General features: G+C 46.3%; 1 long non-coding RNA gene across 1 annotated transcript in view; it reads right to left on the bottom strand.

Moving 5' to 3' along the window:
* Positions 1–1,481: 1,481 nt before the first annotated feature.
* Positions 1,482–14,555, bottom strand: part of LOC123286136 (uncharacterized) — a 32,747-nt gene continuing 19,673 nt past the window's right edge. The window contains exon 3 of the long non-coding RNA XR_011503107.1: positions 1,482–14,313. This is a non-coding gene — a long non-coding RNA (uncharacterized lncRNA). The remainder of the gene's footprint in view (positions 14,314–14,555) is intronic.

The following is a 14,555-nucleotide window of genomic DNA, read 5'->3' as shown; positions in this document are numbered from 1 at the left end:
TACAACCAGTGGGAACTGTAACAGGCTCCAGACCACATTCTCCCTGGACCGTGCATGGATCGATGCTTACTCTCCCTTTGTGGCCCTGCCTTACATCACTGGATGATGAGGGATTAAAACTCCAAGCTCTACGACTCTGCATGCATGCAGACGAAACCAGCGCAAGACGTTAACAGACCATCCATCCCGAAAACGTCTGACGCCAGGGATGCCATACGGTTGAAGAGGCGCAGTACAAAGTCGTGCAAAAATGACCAACCTGCTCCCACTCTTGGCTCTACCTCCAACCAGCTTCCTGTCAAGTAAAAAAGTTGGAAAAAGTAATACTTAGGCCTCTAAAGATTCAAGATTCTTGTACTGTATTGGCTGGTTTTTGTTTTTGTTTTTCTGTTGGGAAGATATGCTTACTTTAAGACTACGTTGCTCCTCGGTGACCTCATGTGTCTTTCTCAAACATTTTAAATGTAGTGATTTTCTCTAAGAAAGGAAACAATATTTTGCTCTCCAAGCAGGAATTAGCTTGAAAACAATCTTCTAAGAAAATGAACTATTATGGGAACACTAATTAGCTGAGGTTTTCACACAGGAATCTTTAAAACACCTACCTAGATAAAAGAGAAAATTTAATTTTGCTGATAAAATTAGATCAATTCACCAGTTAGCTACACAATGGATATGTTTCATACATAAGGGAATATCAGCTAAATGATCTTAAAGAATTTTTTTGAAATAGGAGTTCCTGCTAGATTTCCTTGGGATAAAAGTCAAGGTAATTGTAAGGTGTTTTAAAATTTATTGTGTCTCTATAACATTAATGAAATATTTGCCATTTATCAAAATCATTCAGATGAAGTTATTAACCTTGAGACAGTTTAACAGTTTAACTGCTCTTTTTTATGTTTTCAAAAATGACAGACTCCTGGGGCCGGACCCTTGGCCGAGTGGTTAAGTTCGTGCGTTCCACTTCAGCAGCCCAGGGTTCCGAATCCTGGTTTCGGTTCGGATCCTGGACTTGGACATGGCACCGCTCCTCAGGCCATGCTGAGGCAGCATGCCACATAGAAGAACTAGAAAGACCCACAACTAGAATATACAACTATGGACTGGGGTGCTTTGGGGGGAAGAAGAAAAAAATAGATTGTCAACGGATGTTAGCTCAGGGCCAGTTGCAAAAACAACAGTCTTTAAAAAAAATGACAGACTCCCTTTAGCAACCAAGTTTCTCTTTCGTAGACAGTGCTCATCATTGTTACAACCATTAAACACCTGTGTTTAAACATCCAGATGCTCCTGGAAGGGCCTATGTTGCTAACTCAGGGCATATTGTTTTCTGCAATGGTGCAATATTGCTAGGGTAAGTCCACTGAAACCACACTCAAAGAGGATTGAGGCAAAATAAGAAGGCAATACAATTATGTATTTTCATAGTCAAAGAACTGACACAACATATATAGATATGTCCTGCTAGAATTCAGACATTCAGAACTAGACAAGATTAAAATGTTCCAAATAAATGGTATGGGATTGCTTCTAAATATTTATACCCTGTATGCTAACAAAAATTAAAGGTTTGGAACAGAGTCGGGTTAAGCATCCTGATGAGGAACGGCTCTGATATCTTAGCCTGGGACACGAAAAGGACTTGCCTACTGTTGTAATAGTCAATTTACTCCTAAACATTTCTTAAAGGACTCAGGGGTGATTATGGCTCATTTGGAAAGAGCAAATTGTTTGATCCACTGTGTTTATGATGGTGGGGAAGTGCACAGGGGCATCACCCCTACCTGGTGGGGACCATGCAGGGGAGTCTTGGGGCTGAGCAGTCATGCCTCGACATTAACATCTAGTTATTTCTAAGTCAAATTTTAGAATTATTTTTAACCTTTTCAAAATTAATGAAGTTTTTTTTACAATAAGGAAATACAACCTTCATCTGGATTCTGCATGAGTTTGCTAGGGCTGCCATAGCAAAACACCGCAGGCTGAGTGGCTTAAACAGCAGAAATGTATTTCTCAGGGTTCTGGGGGCTGGACTTCAGATAGAGGTGTCATGGATTTCATTTCTCCCGAGGCCACTCTCCTCGGCTTGCAGACGGTGCCTTCTTGCCATGTCCGCCTCAGCCTTTCCTCTGTGTGCAGCATCCTGGTGTCTTTCCCTCTTCTTGTGAGGACACCAGTCATACTGGATCAGGGCACACCCGTGTGACCTCAGCCTGTGTCACCTCTGTAAAGGCCCCGTCTGCAAAGGCAGTCCCAGTCTGAGGCACCCTGGAGGTTGGAGCTCCGACGTATGAATTCTGGGGGACTCCCTCCAGTTCACAGCAGAATCTATGCCTCTATGAGCACTGTTTCTCTCCCCAGCTCATGTATTCTCAAACATGTTCAGGAAACTGGGCATCCCTTTGTGGTGGAATTTGTGGAAGGAGGACCAACATCTTACGGAGAACATTTGGTGGCAGCTGAAGCTCACTCAGTCACGCTCCTTTGTCTTATGGCCGCCGAGCACAGTTCCTCTCGCTGTTGAGGAAACCGGGACTGTACATTTACTACTTGGTCATGATCAGCTCAGTCCCTGAGATGGAAGGACACAACTGGGGAGAGGCCAGAATCAGGAAGTCTGGTCCTAACAGTGACAGTGGCTGGAAAAGCGGAAAAGGAAGGGCCAGTCCAAGAGCTACCAGCAGTGCCTTGGTTGGACTCGCTGAGAGCCCCAGAGGCAGGCAGGGAAGAGGCGGGGGAGGGGCCTGGAAACGCCAGCCCCCATCTTGAGGACCCTACAACCTGGCGAGGGAACGTTAGACAAAGGGAAATATCTAAGACTGGAAACAGAAATGAATCTGGACACATTCCCCGGCTCCCACCTGGCGCCTCCTGAACCCGGGGCTCCCGAGGGTGGGGGAGAGGACGCAGCACCAGTCCTCAAGCCAGTTCAGCTTTCACGCTCCCTTAGGAGTTTATTTGAAATTAGGATTTGTACCGACTTCCCTCCCCAAATTCTGAAAACCGCTAGACTGCACAATGTTTAAATTCTACTTCTTTTAAAAATTTCTGAACTTCTCAGTTTAAAAATACATTTAAACTCCTAAATCAGAATTTCCAACAAGCCATGTTACAGCCCTTTTCAATAAAGAATCTTAAAGTCCCTGTTAGTTAAATATCTGCTCTGAAATTGGTCTCATATTTAAGATTATCATCTCCATATTCATGACAGAAAATGGAAATTTAGGAAATAAGTTTACTTCCATAAGGAGCAACACTTGTAAATAATAAATTTTCTCTCTTAACTATGAGGTGAAGGAAAAGTACCCACTGTGTATCATTTTATACAGGTGAAGTCAAGTTAAAACTCTGAGCGTGGCAGGAGGGCAGGTACGGCAAAGGCAAGAGAGTCCGACTGTAGACAAGCGTGGAGTCTGACAGGGTGACTGTCACAGAACAGCACAGCTTTGTGAGTTGGGAGCTGCGTGGTGTCCGGGGTCCTTGGATGATGGAGGAAGAGGGTGGTGAGGAGAGCCACCTCCCAAAGTCACTACCAACCAACAGACTCCGCTTGCCGTGGCCACTCTGGGCTCAGCAAAAGCCTGCTAATTGACAGTACACGTAGAACCCTGAATCTTTCTCACAGATGACAAGGAATATTACTCTTTTCTTCCTTTAACTTCCACTAAGAACATAAAATTTAAGTTTAAAAAAACGGTCTTAAATGTTGGCCTCGAGTGAATTAGCTCAGACAGAAAGGAAGAGAGAAGGAACGAGAAAGTGCGGTTAAAATTTTAAATGTGATGTATCTTCATACTTATCTTAATAGTCACACACATACACTCACACTTCTAAACACTAGCACCTGGAGTACATGTCTACCTGGTCCCACAAGTCTAGTCAAAAAATAAAAAAAGGAAGAGAACAGATCTAATAACATTTAAGAGAGAACCAAGTAGAAAACTCCCGTCAGATATGACATGATTCCTACCTGAAGGTGGGAGTGAGAAAGTGCGAAACCAGCTCCTCAAACGCTCTCATTACAAACTGATGTTTCCTTCCTGACTGAGCTCTCAAGACAACAGAACATCTTCAACATGATTTCTATCTTACGCACGTATCTTTTCCCCTGCATTTTTAACATGTCGAGATACAGTGAAGTTAATGAGGTCAACAATATCAACGTCTGTGATCAAGCTACTAAGCAATTAGTGTTTAAACCAGAGAATGAATGTTGAAATGACATTTTCCATGTACCAGAAATTGTCAGCCTGTGAGCACGCTTCTTCTGCTGTTAGATTTGATGCAGCTACTAATTTACCTAAGAAGACTGCTGGCGTGTTTCGAAGTTTATATAAATAACCCTGCTCTAGTAGGTGATACTTAGCAACAGGGATCTTGAATTTATTTTTAATAAATTACAGTTCGATGGGAGAAATGAAGATTACAGTCAGCCTCATTGACTATTTTACTATATCGATAGGTTCTAGCCACAAATTGACACCGGTTCTTCCACTGCGTAAATCCATGCATTTTTCAACAGCAAATAAGGAACCTGAAAATAATTCAACTGATAATTCTTTTCAAATATAACTTTCCCAGTGTTTTAATAACTTTGATATTTGAAAGCATGGCTGAAATCTTTCTTGTGAACATCATGCTCACTTTTTTCCTGATCTTCCCCCTCTTTCTCTCATCCACATTCTTTCTGTCCCACAGCTTTCACAGAACAAAGAAGACTCAAGCTCGTGATTTACAGGGCGGAGAAGAGCACCATACTATGCCTCAGCGATGGCCTCAGGAACTGCCGTCAGCGGCTGCCCCAGAATCCTACAGAACCCACCTTGGAAAGCAGCCTGGTGGGAAAGGACTGGAGAACTGACGTCAGGGCTACACTCACATCATGACTGACTCTATGTTTGGCCAGGCTCAGGGCTGCCGCTGCTGGAGATTTGGGGATTCTCTCGCTCCCCAAGCCACTGTTCTTGCCACCACTGCCTCCCCGGCCAGAAGGGACCTATGGCAGCGACTGCCCAGCAAGAGTTGAGGCAGAACCACGTGAAGGGTGTGTTGGATGCAACAAAAATTTCTCAAACCCCCACTGTGTGCCAGGTACTCTTCTGAGTGCTGGGGCTACAGCAGTGAACAGAACAGACAAAATCCCTGCCTCCATGTAATTTAAATTCTGAACTAAAGGATAGAAAAATAACAGTGGGGAGGGGTTCAGTGCTCATCATTAAGGAAACAAATAACTAGGATGGGCAGACGTGTCCTATGTGCAGCAGTTAGAAGCAATAAACTCATTTTACTGAAACACGGGTATATTTCTTAAAACACACTATTGAGTAAAAACAGAAAGATATAAATGAACTCTAAACCATAATTCCATCAAAGTAAAAAAAGAATTCGGCCCCCACGAAACACTGCCATCCAGACTACGAGGTTTGCACACGTCCACCTCAAACCTCTGGAGCGAGCGACTGAGAGGGAAAGAATGGGAGAGAGAGTCAAGAACGGAGAGGAAGCAAGAACAAAACCAAACAAAGGGCGGATTTTACCAACGTCGGTGGCAATAGTGTGCCAAGAACTTTGGAACATGGTTATCTTAATTCTGTGAATTCAAGATTCTAAGAACAAAAGGAAAAACAAACAAAAACAAGACAAAAAAGGCATTGTTTCCTATTTCATATCATATCTCCACTTTAGTTACTTTGTAATAAATGTACTTCTAAAATATAAAAAAAGTGACCGTGTGTTTTCAGTTTTTCCTTTTGAAAAAGGTGAGAAACTGGCCAAAAATCAAGTTCAAAACTACAGTTGCAAAGAAGAGGCTTCCATGTTCCCTGCAGATAAAACAGAGGGACGCGAAATGAGTCCACTGCTTGCCGGTGGGCATCAACTATTTCCACAATCACGGCATGTTCATTGCGCAGAAGGGTTAGGGGATAAATTGTTGGGGATAAATTGTTAGGGATAAATTGTGGCTCCTTCATCTACAAAGAGTCCCAGTTACTCTCAGGGAGGATAGAGACCTATTGTCTAAATTATCCAAACAACGTAAGCTGATAGTCTACCTATAATCCACGAAAATTCAATTTTGTGGGTCTCTCTAAGTAAAGACGTCACACACGCATTTTTAGACGATTGCTCAGTGTCTGTTTATCTGCCTGTTGTGAACAGGATACAATCAGGATACAGTTTCTGTTGTGAACAGGATACAGTTTCTGTTGTGAACAGGGTACGGTTTTCTCAGCTGATACAGAAACCTAGATGTGCACACACATTCTGCAGTGGCATCTTAGAGTTGAGTCATTTTGAGTCATATTTCCCAGCCACCACTGTTTTCCTGGGGTAACAGATCCAACCAATGGGACCTTTACAACTTTGTCCAGTCTTCACAACTCAATTAGAGGCAGGAGAATTATTCTGCCCCTAATTAGTTGGAGAATTGGAATTCCTGCTGCCTTCATGTAAGGTGAGCATAAATAGCTAATGCCTTTTTAGCTAGTTCTTCATCCTATTTTATAGCTAATTAAAGATGCAAAAGATTAATGTTGAAAAAGGCTGATTCTGCCGCAAAAGAAATTACATTTCCTCTCATTTGATTTTAGACGAGAAAGTCTTCGAATGGTATAAGATACTCTAACAAGATCTTCCCTTCCTGTTCCTGTGAAACGAAGCTGATGAGTTCTGAAATAGGAAAGGGAGATAAGCAGAAATGGAACCAAAGTCCTGAGCAACTTTATCTTGTGCAAATTCTGACCAATTTTAGAAGCAGCTGTCCCAAATCAACAGTTCTCAAATTCCCAGAGTTACTTCACATCCTTAAAATAATTACTGACAATTCCAAAGAGCTTTTATTTATGTGGGGTGTATCTACCAGAAACTGAAGCTGAGAGTTTAAAACAGGAGAATCCACAAGTACATCTTCCATCAGCTGCCAGAGCGATGACATCACCTCACGCCACGGCCGCTCTGGAAGGTCCACTGTGCACTGCGTGAGGGTGAGGAGAGAAAGGAAAATAATGTCCTAGCGTGGTTACGAAGATACTTCCCAAAAGTGTTTTAGGGACCCGCAGGAGTCCACAGACCACATTGTAAGATTCACTCTTCTGAACGAATTAACGCTGAGAGATATTCCTAAAGGGATTATATGGCTTCATGTAGAAATGTGCTGGGTCTTTTTCCCCCAAAGTGATTAGGATATGGCCAGATAGAGGCCAAATAAGAAATCTGCTTGGGCACAATGAAATAAGAGAAAATGTAGGTATGGGTCTCTGGCCCTGGTTCCTGGCACAGAGCTCAGGAAACCCTTATAATTTCCCAAGTCACAAGAGCACTGGGAGCGTCTTATATTCTGACGTTTTGTCTTTGACCCTGGTTCCTGGTTCCTGACACAGAGCCCCTGAATCTCTTGGAATTTTCTGGGTGATAGAAGTGTATTTTGTTCCAACAAGGTGACCTTGGGTGGGCTCCTGGATGGCTTCAGGATGGCAGCTGTCACCAGGAAGACCAAACCATGGTCAGAAGCTTGGACCTTTCTGCCCCACCCCCATCCTCCAGGAAGGGTAGAAAGGTTTTAGACTGAATTAATGATTGATGGTGCCCATGTAACAAACCCAGTGAAAAGCAAATTCCCCTTCCTCCTCCTTTTTGTTCTGCTCAGGACCTCGACGGACGGGGTGGTGCCCACCTGTGTTGGGGAGAGCAGATCTTCTTCACTCAAATATGAATCTCATCCAGACACACCCAGAAACCATGTTCTGTCTGTCTGGCCTCCTGAGCCCACTTGAGGTGACAGGCAGAGGTAACCATCGCAGTGGGAGTGAAGGAGCAGCCGTGACTCTGAGTCGTTCTGACTGGATGAGGGGAGAGGCAGAGGCGAAGCTCCTGGTGGCTCCAGCTTGTCCCCCTGCTCCAGTCTAGTGCACTGTCCCTTCAGTAGCGCATCAGTAGACTCGCTGCCACCATCTCGCAGGGCGTGCCGGCCCCCCGACCTCACGGCATGCTCCAGCCCTGAGGGCACCAGGATCAGAGGGGCCAGTGGGGACTGTGACATGGGCCTGGGCTCGAAACAGACTTCGAGAGTCATCAGCACATACACGATATTTAAAGGCTTTGTAATCATTCTACAGTTGACAAAATCGTTATCTAATTTATCACACATCTGTAAGGTGTATAGGACTGGTATCAGGACACCTATTTTCCAGCTGAGAAAGTTGTCTCAGAAGTCACACAGTTATAAAAGTAGTGCTGACACCCACGTTCCTGCTAACTGCTAATCCTCCATGTTTAGGACATACACTAACCACCGGCTGCAGACCCAGAAATTGAAACTTCCAGATTATCTTCTTTTCTTGGCAAGAATATTTATTGATAAATTTGTAATCAGAGGTGGGCAACGCCCGTGTATGACCTCCACTCTGCACGCACCAACGAGCAAGGTAAACTTTCCCTGTTTCAGTGGTGGGAAAACGGGGTCTCTGTTTCATTCTATAATTTTCATTAACCACCCTGTTCTACTCCACAAAACTCCCCACTTTCCACTGGTTATTCCTTTCCAGCACCAGCCCTGCCTGTCCCACCGCCCACGCCCGCTCTCCAACTTCCCACGTGGTTTCCCGGAGCATTCACCGTCCTGGCTCCTGTGATCTCGGGTTCTCACACCTGATCTCGGGTCACTCAGTGCTGCCTTCGCTCTGGGTTTCTCCCCACCAGCGTCCAGGCTCACTCTCCTCGAATGGCGCAGGGGAGCACAGGAAACACCTTCCGCAGCAAACCATTCTCCTGCTCTGCCAGCATCTGAGGGAGCGGGCACACCGCACTGAGCGCACTGGGGCGAAGACCGGCCCTCGACCTGCGCACATCAGCTCGCGGCGGCTCCTGCACCTGCTCCGGCGGCCCGCGCACCAGCTCACACCCAGCAGCACTGACCCTGCAGCGTGTCCCCCGTGTGGGCGTCCTGTGCCGGAGGTTAGCAGCATCTGCCCGCCACCCCCAGATGCAGCGGCTCCCCTCCCCCATCGTGACAACTAGACGTGTCCCCAGATGTTGCCACGTGTCCGCTGGGGGTCGAGTTGCCCCAGTTTGTGGGACAGGTCTGCTTCCTCCTCTGTAAGCTGAGGGGATCCTATTAGCCATGTCACCCTGTTGCTGAGAAAGTTAAATGAGATTATAAATTGCTCTGCAGATATGTTACTATTGACAAAGTAACCAGTCTTTCCTCTGTTTAACCACTTTGGGTTTTTCTAACTCATCTGACCGTAGACACTAATAAACCTTCCGTCCAATATTTACAGTTATCATTTAACCTTTCTTATTCACAAGGTCAGGCAAATAATCTCCATCTCTGCTCCTCTACCAGGGACAGTCACATTTGCCATTTGATTCAACGGTCACTCTGATTACAGCGCGGTATTCGATTGAAAACGTCGTATTCAGCTTTAGAGACACAGACGAGGTGGACAAGCCTTCACATGGGGCAGCTCTCCGCTAACCTGCATCACAGTCCAGCAGGGATGACCCATCTCAGCAAGGAACAGCCTGGCCAAGCGTCTGACTAGCAGGCGGTTTCAGACCGCAGTGTCCCTGCCCGACAGGTGTCAGCAGAGCCCCCCAACCCGCGGCCTCGCCAGCGCCCTGACGAGCCCTCATTACTGAAGATTTCGTAGGAAGGCTGATCCTCATAAATCCGTTTGTTGAAAGGTCAGTATATAGTGGCCCTTCCAGAACCACCCTGGCATGGGTCCCAGGATGTAATTTACTGCCTAATAAGCAAGCAAGCTTTCCAATTATTTCCTCTCCCTGAATCTCACTCGATGTGATTTGAGTGTCTTGCTGCCAAATCCCAGAAATCTGAAGGGGGTGGTTCTTAAAGAGACAGTCAGAGCCACATGAAAATTTGGAAAGAGTTCGAGGGCCTCTGCTGATCTGGTTGCATGGTTCCCACCTCTTTCCAGAAGCCTGAGTCTGTGAGAGGTGCCTGTCGGCAGCTGGCCTCCTTTCCCTGCTGCTCCCCACTGCATTTCGCCCAGAAATCCCCCACCAGCCCCACCTAGAGAAGTCCCTGTGTTCAGATGGAGGTTCTAGCTTCTCCGATGAAGGCCAAGGGCAGCTCAGATCAGGACCATCCCTCGCTCGCTCCGGGTCTCCCGTCACCTCGCTCTGCCCGGCCTTCCCTGCGGTCCTTTCTCCAGCCTCCGCGTCTCGTATTTGGCCTGCTCACTCCCGACCCTGGTCACTCAGGTGGGTCCTGACGCCTGGTCCTCACCAGCACCTCCTCTGACTCCAGGTTCCTCCTCCTCCCTGGCAGACGTCCTTCATCTGACGTCATTGACACCTGAAGCAGCAGGTGAGCTGAAATAGACCGCATTTGACGAGATAATGTAGCTTCTGAACTTTTGGACAATTATGAGCCAAAAGAATTGTATATGAGGAGAAAAATAACTCCTGTATGGATACAACTCATCCTTTCAAAAGCAAGCTGCTTCACAAGTATTTTCTTTCTAGCATTTTACTAACCTTTAATCCCTTACTAGAAACCACTAGGGATGAAGGCTGGAGAATGTGGGAAAATTTCTATCTCAGTAAATGGCTATTTCCATTTTTCCTGGATAATCTGCTCCTAGAACAGAGTTTTTTCTGAGAGTGAAGATGGGTCCGCACTGGTTCATCAGTACTCCTCCCCTCCCGGCTGGACCCCATGACCCGCCTGGAACCGTGGACTGGGGAGCAACACACCCATAAGTACAACCCAGCCTCACCCACCACACCAAGGTCGGATCTGGATCTAACTGCAGCAGCCTGAGAAGATGCTCAGAGGATGGAGCCAGGATCTTCACATAGGCCTGCAGGATGCTGTGAGAAGCTGGTCAAATAACGTACGCCAACTATCTAGCAAAGCAGAACTATTTTTGTAACGTTTGGCTGTTTTGGTTACTCTGGAAGTTTGACAGAAAAAGAAGTGTACGGGTGGACAATGAATGAACTCTTCTGACAATTAGCAGAGCAGAAGGATGAGGGAGAGACAGAAAAACTGTTACTCTGACTTTCTGTCTTCTGACACCAAAGAAAAGTCACTGCCCACGGTAATCTCTGTGGCAGGAATGTGAGACCTTCCAGATGTAGAAATTTAAAAAGAAAAAGGGAGTTACCAGCAACCAGAGGGAAATGGTAAGACTGCCTCTGCTCTGCCCAGGGGACGACAGGAGGCCTCACAGGGCGTCGCCATCTCTTTGTGGGGTGAACTTCTCCCCAGGCTCTGGCCCTCGGCCGGGCCCCTTGTCTTGTCAGGACGTCTAAAGGCGACCATCTCTCAGGGCCAGATGCTTATTAACACGTTTGTGAGGAGAACCATACAAAGCAGAATGCCAGTGTGTTAAGGCTGTGATGGATTTGAGCATCCATTTAGCTAAGCTGGAACTGCGTTCTCACGATCGCCTTCCCTCATTGGCCAACAGAGGCCTTTGGCTTGAGTGTGGAAGGTCAGCTTAAGCTGCCGCCATCCTGCCTTCACCCTCGGGGTGGCTCAGGGGACCTGCCACTGATCCATCCCAGGCTCAGTGGCACTTGCTGACGCTCGACTTACGTGAGCTGCTTCCTCTCCCCTCACTGTGCTTCAGGTTCCCTGGGTTCTGGCCCAGGCATGTGTTTAACGCTGTGACAAAGGACATGCTTCCCTCGCAGATCACCCACACTGTCACAGTGGGAGGCAGTGCCTGACCCGGTGCAGCCGTCCTCGTCCTCAGGGCCACCAACGTGTGCCGCTGGGCCCAGATTTCCCCTGTTCGTCTCCCCTTCACGTCTGTCCTCTTATCTACCTATCCTGCAGACATTACGTTCCAGAAGAGATGCAAAGACAACAGCCTTAGGGAGACTGACCGTTTCCCACAACCGCATAAGGTGCAAGCTCTGTAAAAATCCTAGCAGTTCTGTTTCTCTGACCCTACCCTGACTTACATGAAACATAACTCCAGTGAGCCCTCAGTCCTTCATGCCTGGGGACCAGCACGTTCCTTCTCGGCAGAAATAATAACCAGAAGTTTGCTCAGAAAGCTTAGAACAGAACAGAGAGCTAATTAGATGAATCAAGTGTCTAACACTAATTAGATCTGTTTTGGTACAGGGTCTTCCTGCAGCAGAGAAAGATGACTAAAGATTCTGTTACCTGAGGCTCTCTTCTCTGCCCTCTGCTGGGATGGGCCTTGCCAAAGTGTGCCACTGTGGCTGTGCTTTCCAATACTTTCAAGAGGGACCAATCTCTGATTGAGGCCTTTTTCCTTAAATGTGTTAATCATTCAATTACAGTTCAATCTGCTTGTTTCTGGTCAGCATAAGGTGACTGTGAATATCTATTTCCTGATCTAATGTGGTCTACACACTGAAAAAATACGGAAATCGAGACTCTCCTCTACAGCTGAAATTCTTTACTTTATCTCCTAGGCTCTGCAAATTAGAGAGAAATTTAGCTTCTCAAGCAGCCTCTTTTATGAAACAAACACTCCCATGGAGGCCGGCAGACTTTCTCCTGTTAGCGTGAATTACCTCCATCTGCCTGCTTTCCTCTTGCTGTGGTCAGCTGTGCTGAAAGCGCTGGTGTGTCAGCAGGGAGTTAGAAAGAAAGAAGGTAATTTTAGAATCCAGGGATTTCTGAGGGGAGAGGAATCCAGCTGAGTCCACACGGGGGAGCCTGGCAGACACAAGGCTTCTGAGGAGAGGGGAGAGGGAACACTCACAAGATGCTTTTCCCGATTCCAAATTCTGCTGTCAGAAGTACTTCAGCAGACGGTTTAGACTCAGCAAGATTCTTCCCAAATCTCAGACCTCGACTGAGAAAACCAGACAGTGAGCTCCAGCTCAAGGCTGAGTTCCCTACAGCCCTGCCAGGTCAGACAGCAACGCCGGCCAGCAAACGGCTCCATCAGGTGTCGTTTGAAAGGCTCTGGGGCGAATGCGTGGCTGTAAGAGATCTTGAAAATTTCAAAATAATCAAGCTGCAAGCTGCAGTTATGGACAAGATAGAAGAACCATCACATTTCTGTTGTTTTTGTTAACTTGAATACAACCTCCAAATTACATGCCAAACAGAAAGTTTTTCTCTCATCAGAACTCCAAATGTTGGAGTTTATCTTATTCCTAAAAATAGTATTTTCAGCCTTGAAAAGAGCCTGGAATTATTGGAATAAAAATGAAAGAGTGGAGATAACCATATTTTATACAATTCAACTTTCAAGCAAACTTTATGGAACGTTTTGTTTTGTGTAGAAGCTTTGAAATAGCTGAACGGCTTTCTGTGACCAGCTGCATATTCTCTCTGTTCAGTGTCCTCAGCGTGAAAAGATCCCTCAGCAGAGGCACCTGCAGGACGTGCTCGATTCATTTTCACCCCGTGTTGGCTCTGCAGTGCGGCAGCCCCATAGGCTCATCATCCACATTCGTGGTGGATGTCTGGAACCAGCATAAGGAAGCCTTTGACTTGTTTGTGCTGTCAAATTAAAAAGGAGAAAGAGTCTGGTTAAAGTTCCGAGTCTCTGTAACGTTGAATTGTGCTTTCAACTGCTGGCCAATAAAAACATGCTTTTTCAGGAGTACGGGCACTGAGAAAAACCAGCTCTGCTGTTCAGACTGTTGCTAGGTCAGCCTCTCGATTCGCAAGCTCGAGAACAGCAGCCATGGCAGGTCACAGGCCTTCCCTGAGCAGAAGCCAAAGAGCGGCCCACTCTTCCCGCACTGTCTCCTCCGCGGTCCCGAGATGTCATCCGCCCTCCTCTCCTGGTGAGGAACCAGAAACTGCCAAGCCTACTAACTCAGTTTGAGAAGTCAACTGGGTCTGCAGGCGTGTGCTGTCAGGAAGCCCAGCCTCTTGCGGGATGAGTTCAAATCCAACACGTGACTGGATACAGGTTTGATGATTGGACATCATGCAGCTCAGAGAATAAGATTTTGATACTATTCTTATGCGAAGTTTATTTTATTTTAGAGAGTTTCTTTTTCATATGAGAATTTTAGGAACTTTCAAAATCATTTCTCTGAGGAAAGAGCCCTTACCGTGCAAGGAGCGGGCAGTAATAACAACTGTACTTCCCAACGACCTTTACTCTGACTACGCCTGGGGACACTTATCGGGACACGAGGCTGTTTCTGTCCTACCCCAGGTGAACTTAGCCGTCTGTCTGCAAGGAGCCGACAGGAAGGACTTGGGAGACAGAGGAAGGTGTTGGTGAGCAGAGGGTTCTTCTGGCTGCTCCAGCCGCCGCATAAACACCCATGGACCTTTACTCTGTGTTGTGCTGCACTGAAGAACGTGACGAGCTCAAGGGGAAGCTTGCCACCAGCCTGCAAGAAAGAGCACAACAAAGAGAAATGAGAGAATCGTCCAAAGCACTTGTGTTTCACAGAGAAGTTTTGTACAAAGTGGATTTGAATTAGCGATATCCTTACCTCAACCCCCCACACACAAATCACATTTGGATCCAATAGGGCAATACAGAAATTGTTCCTCTGAAAAAAGTCCATTTTAAGAATAAGATAAACCTCTTAAAACTCAGGTTTCTAAATAAAATTGAAACAAATTAATA

Source organism: Equus asinus, chromosome 5 (assembly GCF_041296235.1).
Source record: "Equus asinus isolate D_3611 breed Donkey chromosome 5, EquAss-T2T_v2, whole genome shotgun sequence".
In the NCBI taxonomy this organism is placed as follows: domain Eukaryota; kingdom Metazoa; phylum Chordata; class Mammalia; order Perissodactyla; family Equidae; genus Equus; species Equus asinus.
Note: the sequence above shows the minus strand (reverse complement) of the source record. Positions and strands in the feature narration are given on the sequence as shown.